Below are 11,349 nucleotides of genomic sequence, written 5' to 3'. Positions count from 1 at the left end.
CTTATAGCCCTCAATGGTGTACAAAAATAAAAATGATAGACTCAGGCTATCATAATGAAATTTCCCAACATGGATAACATATAAGTGGGTCACAAAGTTACGAAGCTCACCCATAAGCGGAGCATAATAGGAGGACTCACCTCAATATTCAGAACCGAATCAAATTAAGGGAAAATATCCTTTTATAACAAATCAGGATCATACCTGTAATGACACCATCTGGTGTAGTGGCCCCCGCCACACCATAACAAATATATCAACGGGCTGGGCCTCCCCCTCTAGGGCGCCCTCTACCCGCCTGTCCTCCACCCCTAACTGGTTGTGCACGTGGGGTAGTAATTGCATTGGGGCCCATAGCCTGGGTGTTCTGATGAAATCCATCTCTCCCAAGTCTGGGACAATCTCTCATAATGTACCTAGTATCACCATACTCATAACAACCCCTCTGAGGTTGCTGCTGCTCGTACTGAGTCTGTGCCAGATAACTGGAATAACCACTGTAAGAATCTCGTATCGGTGGTGTACTATAAGAACTTACTGGAGCACCCTGAGTAATCTTATGTGCGGAATGAGCTGGCCGACTGCTCGAGCTTCCGCCATAATGGGTCATAGCCGATGAGTAAAATTAACTAAACCCTCCATAGCTTCGAGACCTTTTGGCCTCTTTATACTCCATTTCCTCACCTAGAACACCCCAAATCCTCCTCGCAATCTCCACTACTTGCTGAAATAGAATATCAGTTTGCAACTCTCGAGCCATGCATATTTTAAGATCATAATCGAGCCCCTCAATGAATCTGCGAACCCATTCTATGACTGTAGGAACCAAGATAGGTGCATGACGGGCTAACTCACTGAACCTGATAGCATATTCTGACACTGTCATAGTGCCCTGATGCAACTGTTCAAACTCTGTGCGCCATGCATCTCGGAGAGTCTGGGGAACAAACTCTTTCAAAAATATTTCTGAAAATTGAGCCCAAGTTGGTGGTGTTGTATCGGCTGGTCTATCTTCTTCATAAACTTGCCACCACTGATACGTTGCGCCTGACAACTGAAATGTAGTAAAGGAAACTCCGCTCACTTCCACAATACCCATGGTGCGGAGAATACAGTGACAATTTTCTAGAAATCCTTGGGCATCCTCTATAGCTGTGCCACTGAAAGTAGGTGGACTATACCTCTTAAACCTCTCAAGTCTCTTTTGTTCTACTTTTGATGCCCCTGACCTGACCTGAGGCTGAACCGGAATAACAGATTGTACCGGTACTACACCCGGAACCTGACCAATGTAAACTCGCTGCTCTAGAATACGGGCGGTAGGAGTCTGAACTCCTCCCCCAACCTGTGAAATATTTGGTGAAACGGAGATCAAACCCGACTGAGTCAATGTACCCAACATGTTTAGGAACTGTACTAAAGTCTTCTGAAGTCCAGGGGTAACAACAGGTGTCTCTGGTTCCTGTCCCCCAATTGGAGCAACTGGCGGCTCCTCAACTGCTACTCTGACAGGTGCTCCAGTCGCGGCACGTGCCCTTCCTCGAGCTCTACCTCGACCCCGACCTCTTGCAGCCCTAACAGTATGTGCGGATGCCTGCTCAGCTAACGCGGTAACACGTGTCCTCACCATTTGTGAGAGAATAGAAATACAAAGGCTCAAATTCCACAATCAACAAATCCGCACGATAAGAATGAAAGAAGTGAAAATTTCCTAACAATTATGTAGCCTCTCGGAGATAAGTACAGACGTCTCCGTACCGATCCGCAAAATTCTACTAGACTCGTTCATAACTCGTAGAACTTATGAACCTAGAGCTCTGATACCAACTTGTCACGACCCAAAATTCCATCTCAGGCGTCATGATGGCACCTAGTCTCTAAGACTAGGTAAGCCGATTTCAATTACATTTCAAGCCATTTTTTTAAATCAAAACTAACAGAGGAAATAATTACAAATATAACAACCTTCCCAAGACTGGTAATACAGAGTCACGAACACTAACTGAATACATAGAATGATATCAAGGATCGAATACTCAATACTATTTGATTAAAAATTAACAGTACAATAAAATGGAAAGACTCCAAAGGACTGCGACGACCAAGAAGCTCTACCTTGAATCCTTACGATCCCGCTTTAACTCTGTCCAAGTCCGATATCTCCAATACCTGGCTTTGCTAAAAAATGAGCAAAAGTGTAGTATGAGTACACCACAGTCGGTACCCAATAAGTATCAAGACTAATCTCAGTGGAGTAGTGACGAGGTACAGTCAAGACACTCACTAGTCTATTAATCTGTGCAATATAGTATATAAAATAATAGAAAACAAATAACAACAACAGGGCAACAAGAACACCGTTAATATTGCTCAACAAATAATAAATACAAGTATACCCAATTAATTCAAGTCTTTCAAATATAAATCTTTCGCCTATATACTTCTCAAATAGTAATCTTTAGGATATAATACTATCCAATAAATATATTTCGAATATACTCCTTTCAAAGAAATATCTTTCAAATATAATTATTTCAAATAAATCTCTTTCAAATATAATTCTTCAAATAAATATCTTTCGAATTTGAGTCTTTCAAATAGATCCTTTTGAATAATAATCCTTCCAAATAAATATTTTGAATATAATTCTTTAATTCGAAGTCACCATGTGACACCTCATTTCAAAATCATAAAATACGGGTCTCAGCCCACTTTCATATTTCCACGATAACTCGTGCTAAATTTCTCTATCACAACCGCACGGACAACTCACGTGCCAATATCATCATCATTTAGCCACGACAACTCGTGCCCTCATTTCATATCACAACTGCACGGACAATTCACGTAATATTATCATTATTTACTCACGGCACCTCGTGCCCACATTTCATCTCATAATCTGCCTGACAATAGCCACAGACCCCGAATTTTAACATAAATCAGACTATTAGCAATTTACCAACAACTAGACCAATTGCACAAGATATTAAAATAAACACAAGAAAAATCACAACATCACATAAAATCACCAACGCAACAATTCCAATCATCACATATCATCCCTGACAATAACCACCCTTATCACTCCTATAATAGCCTCCCTTATCCCTCTGCCCTGACAATATCAATAGCCACCTTTATCGCTCCTATAGCCACCCTTATCACTCCGCCCAGACAATATCCCAACACACATAACAACGGTAAAATGTCACCCTTATAACCACATAATATCAACAGTGGAATGCCACCCTTATATCCTCAAAATAATAACTCAAATAAAACAATAATTTACATGGAATATTATCACGGCAACATAACAAAAAAAAACCAATTAACATCACAAATTGCCCAACGACAACAACTAAATGCCAAAGATATAAGATAATCAATTAATTTCACAACAAATAGCCCAAGGCTCCACACAATACGTATAAAATCTCGAATCAACAATAGAGATGAAAAAATAACTCAACACAGGACACCACCCTTTTTTTTTATACAATTTTTTGGTAAATATACTAATACCTTTCTTAAGTTTATTTGATTAATTATTTGCAGAGAAAAAATCCATAATGAAATTAAATTCCAAGAAATATCAAATCTTCAAACTCACGGAATTCACATTAATATACAAGTAAAAATCACATTAAACTATCATTTAAAAACAAATTCAACAAACATGAATTGAGGCATGGCAAATAGATGATTTAATAAATGTCAATAATTATCCAATTTACTACACAATATATTTAAGACTTTAACCCACTATATTTTGCACATATAAGCCCGAATACGTACTCGTCACGTCGCGTACACGGCTTTTCACATTTTACAAATGGCACATAAGACTCGATGCCTAAGGGGTAATTCCCCCACTCGAGGTTAGGCAAGATACTTACCTGTTTGAAGTTATGCCGATATTCCAAAATCGCCTTCTTGTTTGAATTGACCTCCGTACCGCTCAAATCTATCCAAATTAATTGTATAACTTCATTAAAATTCATCGAAAACTATTCCGGATAATAATACGTCGACTTAAAAATTTATTCCCAAAATCAACGCGGGCCCCCCTCGGAACCCGACATAATTTTCATGAAATACGAACACCCATTCCGATACGAGTTCAACCATACCAATTTTATACAATTCCGATAACAACTCGACCTCCAAATCTTAAATTTTTGTTTTTGGACGATTTTGCCAAAATGTTGATTTCTTCCATTAAAATCCGTTACAATCATGAATTCATGAAATATAAACACTTTAGGATATAGGACACTTATCCAAGTCAAAGTCGTGAAGAACTCCTCCAAAATTGCCCAAAAATCGAGCTCCAAAATCTCAATCGAAAATGACAAAGTGACTGATTTTTGGTCCTTATGTTGCTGCCCAGTTTCGCACCTGCGGGCACTATTCACGCTTCTGCGGGCACCGTTCACGCTTCTGCAATCACTATTCATGCTTATGTAAAAAAAACAGCAAGCTGCCCAGAAATTTCAGGAGCTTTTCTTCAAGTCCGAATTGATCCGTTAACCTTCTGAAATCCACCCGAGGACCTCGAAACCTCAACCAAATATACCGACACGTCCAAAAATACAATACAAGCTTAGTCGAGGCTTCAAACCATGTCAACCATCGCCGAAATTACGAATCGCGCATCGAATCGAATTATGAGTTTTCAAATCTTCCAACTTCTATATTTTGCACCGAAACGTATCAAATCAACCCGGAATGACTTCAAGTTTTGCACACAAGTCATAAATGACAAAATAGAGATATTCAAATTTCCAAAATTGAAATCTGACCTCGTTATCAAAAATTTAACCTTCAGTCGGACTTTCCAAAAATCTTCCATTTTCCAACTTTCGCCAAAATGCGTCGAATTGTCCTACGGACTTCCAAATCCAAATCCGAACATACGCCTAAGTCCGAAATCACTATACGATACTATTGACATCATAAAAATTCTATTCCAGGGTCGTTTGTTCAAAAGTGAACTCTCCGGTCAACTCTTTCTATTTAAGCTTCTAAATAGGAATTGTTCTTTCAGTTTAATTCTAAATCTTCCGAAAATCAAACTCGACCACACCCCGGGTCATAATACATATTACGAAACTTCTCGAGACCTTAAGTCACTGAACGGGACGTAAATTCTTAAATCGACAAGTCGGGTCGTTACATTGAAGCTCCCAGGATCGAGTGTCAATGGCATCAACCGTTCTGTGTTTTAAGTAGTTCTGCACATTTATTATCAGCAGACAGAGTCTATTGCCATGACCTTAACAGTCAAAGGGATATTTAATTGAGAAAACTTCCTCAAAAAGCATCAAGCATATTGAAATACACTACTCTTAGACCACAAAGATAAACAGAACATGATAAATAAAGAGTTATAAAGACCTTAACATGATTGAAATAAACAGAAAATGATAAATGGAAAAAGAACCCAAAGAGTGACAAAACTATTTTTCATCATGTCCCTGACAAATTAAGATAACAATTAATGACATAGTGGAGTGGAAGAAACACACAACTCTTAGACCACAAAGTTAAATGTATGTTTTACCTTCTCTTACAATGCTATTAAATAGGGACAAAATAATAAAAATTATTACGAGATACTGAACTAGCCAGAGCGTGACTCAACAAAGCAAAGCAAGACTATACTAAAGACAAAGGAAATAGTGCAAACAAAGGAACTAAGATAACTTATATGAGAACAACAAGACAAAGAGATTAATCATCTATAATACTAACATAATGTAGTTTCTCTTTCTTTTTTTGAGAATTGTAAAAACACAAAGTAGTTAATTGATCAGTTATCAAATCAACCCAAAAAGTATGTTTAATTTTTATACCTGGATGGTATGTTTATGTGTCTGAAGATCTCTGTACTCCTTGGTCAGACCACGGCCAATGATGTATACCTGTTATAAAAAAATAAAACAATCAAAACTGGTTTAAAGCTTCAGGTTCATGCCACCAGAATTGTTTCTCCATTAGATTTGTAAACTCATCTCTAACATAAATTCTAAACGGACTTGTGTAGTCTTGAAATATTCGAGTTCTTCAATGAAAAACAGAAGCTTTTAGTTCTACTCAAGTCAATCAAGTTGAGTTCCACTAAAGAAATGTGGTTTAGCTAAATTCGTGAGTTTCACAACATTTTATCATTTAAGTGGACATTTCAAATATCCTCGGCAATCACCAACTCTTCCTTCATTATCTAGATCAAGCAAAAGAAAATTAAAGAAATATAAACAAATGCATTGTCAAAAATATAAATATATTAAAATGTAGGTGAATATGTTAGACAATAAAGCAGTATATAGAACGATTTCAAACCTCTTATGTGAAACCCACAACAAATATATCCATACACAGATCTTCTTCTGAAGATCGTCGCCGACTGGGTGCCATCGACAATCCCATCTTTTGAAAAATCGAGTGAAGAAAAAGTTTTCTTCGTGGGTTTCAAGCCCTAGACCTAGAGTGAGGGGGAAGCTATGGAAAATTTTAGAGGGAATAGTTTAAGTTAGAAATTTTAGAGGGAATAGTTTAAGTGGGAAAGTTTTGTATGAATTTCGTAAATATTTTAGACCACGCTTGGACGGTGTTGCTTTTAAATATACCAAAAGTAATGCTAGTAAAGTGTAGCTTCATATGTGGATAGCGTTCTCAAAAGATTTTACATATAGGCAATGCATACAGTGTGTAGTCTTTGTACATAAAGAGCACGATTTTACGAGTGTTACCTAAAATGCGTTGCAAAAAGCTCTTAATAAAGGCCACCCTTATAAAAGTGTGCATATAGCTATTTTTGGCAACATTTTTCAAGCGTCGTCTATAAAAGGTATTGCCGTAGGCCAATTTTGTTGTAGTGTCGAATGTCCAAATAATACAACTTTGAAGGTAGGATCTTTCTACTTTTAGTATAATATGATATGATATTTTTTTAAAAAGTGGTTACTGACTTGAAGAGCTCGACAATGAGTCTTGTCCAACGGACTCAGGATTATAGTTGGTTAAAAATTTTCTATTTTCTCGAATGTCCAATTAATACAACAACAACATACCCAGTATTATCCCACACTGTGGGGTCTGGGAAGGGTAGTGTGTACGCAGACCTTGCCCCTACCTTGTGAGGATAGAGAGGTTGTTTCCAATAGACTCTCGGCTCAGGAAAGTATAAGCACCACATTAATAAAAATATAGACACGAAGGGACAGTACCATAAAGCCATATAAAAGCAGAATAAAAACAATAAGATAGTAAGGTGATCAACAATGAAAGCACACAACGGTTAGTCATAAAAACCTACTACCAACAAAAAGCGAGACTGCATGCCAATACTACTGTTATGAATACTCTAGACTACCTACTCTACCACCCTAATCATCGACCTCCATACCTTCCTATCAAGGGTCATGTCCTCGGTCAGCTGAAGCTGCGCCATATCTTTCCTAATCACCTCTCCCCACCTCTTCTTTGGCCTATCTCTACCTCTCCGTAGGCCCTCCAATGCCAACCTCTCACACCTCCTCACCGGGGCGTCTGTGCTTCTCCTCCTCACATGACCAAACCACCTAAGCCGCGCTTCTCGCATCTTGTCCTCAATAGGGGCCACACCCACCTTATCGCGAATAACCTAATTTTTGATCCTATCTAACCTGGTGTGCCCGCACATCCATCTCAACATTCTCATCTCTGCTACCTCCATCTTCTGTACATGAGCGATCTTCACTAGCCAACACTCAGCCCCATACAACATCGTTGGTCTGACTATCACTCTGTAAAACTTATCCTTAAGTTTCGGTGGTACCTTCTTGTCACACAAAATACCAGAAGCGAGTCTCCATTTCATCCATCCTGCCCCAATACGAATGTCCAAATAATGTCAAAAATTCATCTGGGAAGCTGAAAGGATAAATTGTTCTGTGGTCGCCACTAACAATGAAGAACGTCGCCATGTCAGCATAGTAGGACTGTTAGGGATATAGTAGATATGCCCTAGATCCAATCTCATATTTGATGATTTGAACATATTTTTGTGAACGTTATTTCATATAAAATATATATGGCATTTGATATTCTTTTTTTATTATTATTAATTTTTTGATTAATTTGATGAGGTTCTTGATTAAATTTTGAGACTTGTCATGATGGAGATCACAATAATGAGAGTAAAATTTCTTTTAATTTAATCTAAATTTGTTCTTGATCGTAGGATTATTAATTAGGATCAATATTTATGTGATATTCTTTATGAGATAAATATTAGTTGATCTCATTAACTAAATCACATAGATAGATGATGCATATGGAGATATGATCATTAAATTGACTCATTGGATAATTCCTAATGGTTAAAATTACCATAAACTATCAATAGGATATTCTCTTGAAGAATGTGATGTGAAAGTTTCCTTTGACCTGAGATCGTGTCACGACCCGAAATTCCCATCTTCGGGACCGTGATAGTGCCTAACATTTATGTTAGAATACTTTTAACCATTTTTTAACTGTTTAATTTAATTAATAATAAAGAAACTAATAACGGGAATAAAATCTGACAGAAATACACATCTAAAATAAAGTAGATGGGGACTTCAGAGCTGTGAACGTCGTGCAGCTATACTTTAAGTCTCCTGCGGATAGCTGAATTCGAGCAAATCTATTATACACCACTAGGACCAACTCCAGTATCTGTACAAGAAGTGCAGAGTGTAGTATGAGTACAACCGACCCCATGTACACAGTAAGTTCTGAGCCTAACCTCGACGAAGTAGTGACGAGGCTAAGGTAGGTCACTTACATTAACTTGTACGCAATAATAATAACAACAACAATATAGGAGAACATGAATAGAAATTAAACCGGTAAATCATATCAACAATCAAGCCAACTCGGCAATCATAACCAATTATTACTTAAATCACTTTTCGTTGCGGCGTGCAACCCGATCCAACAATATATTTATATTCAATTCCTTTGCTGCGTGCAATCCGATCCAATAATATATTCATTTTTATTTAATTCCGTTGCGACGTGCAACCCGATCCTCAATACATCTTTTCATTCAATTCTGTCGCGGCGTGCAACCCGCTCTTCCAATATATTCACTTTCAATCAATTCTGTTGCGGCGTGCAACCCGCTTCTCTAATATATTCACTTTTATTTCTGTTGCGGTGTGCAACCCGCTCCTCAATAATATAATTTACTAATTCTTATAAAAGAAATTATTCCAATAAATGCAACAATTAATATAAAATTATAAGACAATAGGCATATAATAATTATGATTTATTTAGAAACAAGTGATGACAAGTAGAAATTAATTGTGAAAATTAAGGAGGAAATATGCAATTTAATATTTAGTATGCTAAATGTCAAGTAACAATGTAACGACCCGACCGGTCGTTTTGAATATTATAACCCCGTTCCCCCATTTACTGCTCAATTTATGTCTTGCAATTGATTTATGACTTATCGGGTTAGTTAGTTCAGGTCCGGAAGGAATTCAGAATGAAATGAGTCACTTAGTCTCATAATTAAAAAAAAAATTAAGTTAGAAAAGTGGACCGGATATGGACCTATGTGTAAACGACCTCGGATTCAAATTTTGATAATTCCAGTAGCTCTGTATGGTGATTTAGGACATTGTGTCCAGAATCTTTTTTGGAGGTCCATAGAGGAATTAGACTTGAAATGTCGAAAGTTAAATTTTTGAAAAGTTTGACCGAGGGGTTGACTTTTTGATATCGGGGTCAAAATCCTATTCTGAAAATTTTAATAGGTATGTTATGTTATTTATGACTTGTGTGCAAAATTTGAGGTCAATCGGACGTGATTTGATAGGTTTCGGTGTTATTTGTAGAAATTAGAAATTTCAAAGTTCAATAGACTTGAATTGGGGCGTAATTCATGATTTTAGCGATGTTTGAGGTAATTTGAGGATTCGACTAAGTTCGTATGATATTTTAGGACTTGTTGGCATATTTGGTTGAGGTCCCAAGAGCTTCGGGTGAGTTTCGGATGGTTAATAGATCAAAAATTGAACTACAACAGCTACTGTAATTTCCTTATGTTGGAAATTTCTTCTGCTAGATTCGAGCCCAGAAATCGAGGGCCACGATCGAAGCCATGATCGAACCCAGGGTCGAGGGCCACGATCGAAGCCATGATCGAGCCCAGGGTCGAGGATCACGGTCGAAGGCAGGGTCGAAGACATGATCGAAGGCCAGGGTCGAGGGCCATGATCGAGGATCAGGATCGAGGCCTAGGATTGAGGACCAGGATCGAGGGCCAGGATCGAGGCTTAGGATCGAGGGCCTCGATCGAAGGCCAAGATCGAGGCAGAACCGAGGTTGTCTGGGCAGAATTATAAAAGTAGGGACTTCGTCCCATTAGCCATTTTTGACAAATTGGAGCTTGAGAAGAGGTGATTTTTGATATATTTTCAAGAAAAACTTGAGGTAAGTCCCTTGTGATCATTTTTACTCCATAATATTGAATTATCATCGAATAATCCGACTAGATTACATGATTTTGAGGTGTAAATCGGAGATTGGAACTTAGAAATTTGGAAATAAGATTTGTAGATTTAAGGGTCGAGTTGAGGTCGGATTTTGGTAAAATTGGTATGGGTAGACTCATGGTTGAATGGGCTTTCAGATTTTGTAACTTTTGTTGGGTTCCGGAACGTGGGCCCGACGGGCGATTTTTGAGCTAAATTTTGGATTTTTATGAAAAATTAGTATTTTCTTATGGAATTAATTCCAATAAATTTTATTGACAGAAAAAAATTATTTGTGACTAGATTCAAGGCATTCAGAGGCCGATTTACGAGGCAAAGGCATAGCAGAGTAAAGATTTTTACGTTTTGAGGTAAGTAACAGTTTTAAATCTGGTCCTGAGGGTATTAAACCCCGAATTTTGGTATCATGTGATTATTTTGGAGGTGACGCACATGATAGGTGACGGGCGTGTGGGCGTGCACCGAGGGGATTGTGACTTGGTCCGTCCCGGGAAACTGTAAAGTTGAATAATTTATTGTTAGTTATATGCTCTCTATGTGTTGATAAAATTTGACTGTAAATCATGTTAGAAATCATGCTTAGGCTATGTGATAGTACTGTTGGGACCCATGGAGGTCGTGTACTTGTTGAATTGCGTGCTAAATGCTATATGTACTCAGTCTCAGTTTTTACTTGCACATTTTATCTTAGTCTCTGTTATTATTATTGATACATCATATCATTGTTGTTTGGGCTGATTTCACGATTAATGAGAGCCCGAGAGACTGGAGAGATTTATGACTGAGAGAGGCCGAGGGCCTGATTGTG

The sequence above is a fragment of the Nicotiana tomentosiformis genome, chromosome 3 (assembly GCF_000390325.3).
Source record: "Nicotiana tomentosiformis chromosome 3, ASM39032v3, whole genome shotgun sequence".
NCBI classification, from domain to species: Eukaryota; Viridiplantae; Streptophyta; class Magnoliopsida; order Solanales; family Solanaceae; genus Nicotiana; species Nicotiana tomentosiformis.
The sequence above is the reverse complement of the archived record's forward strand: the minus strand, read 5'-3'. Positions refer to the sequence as shown.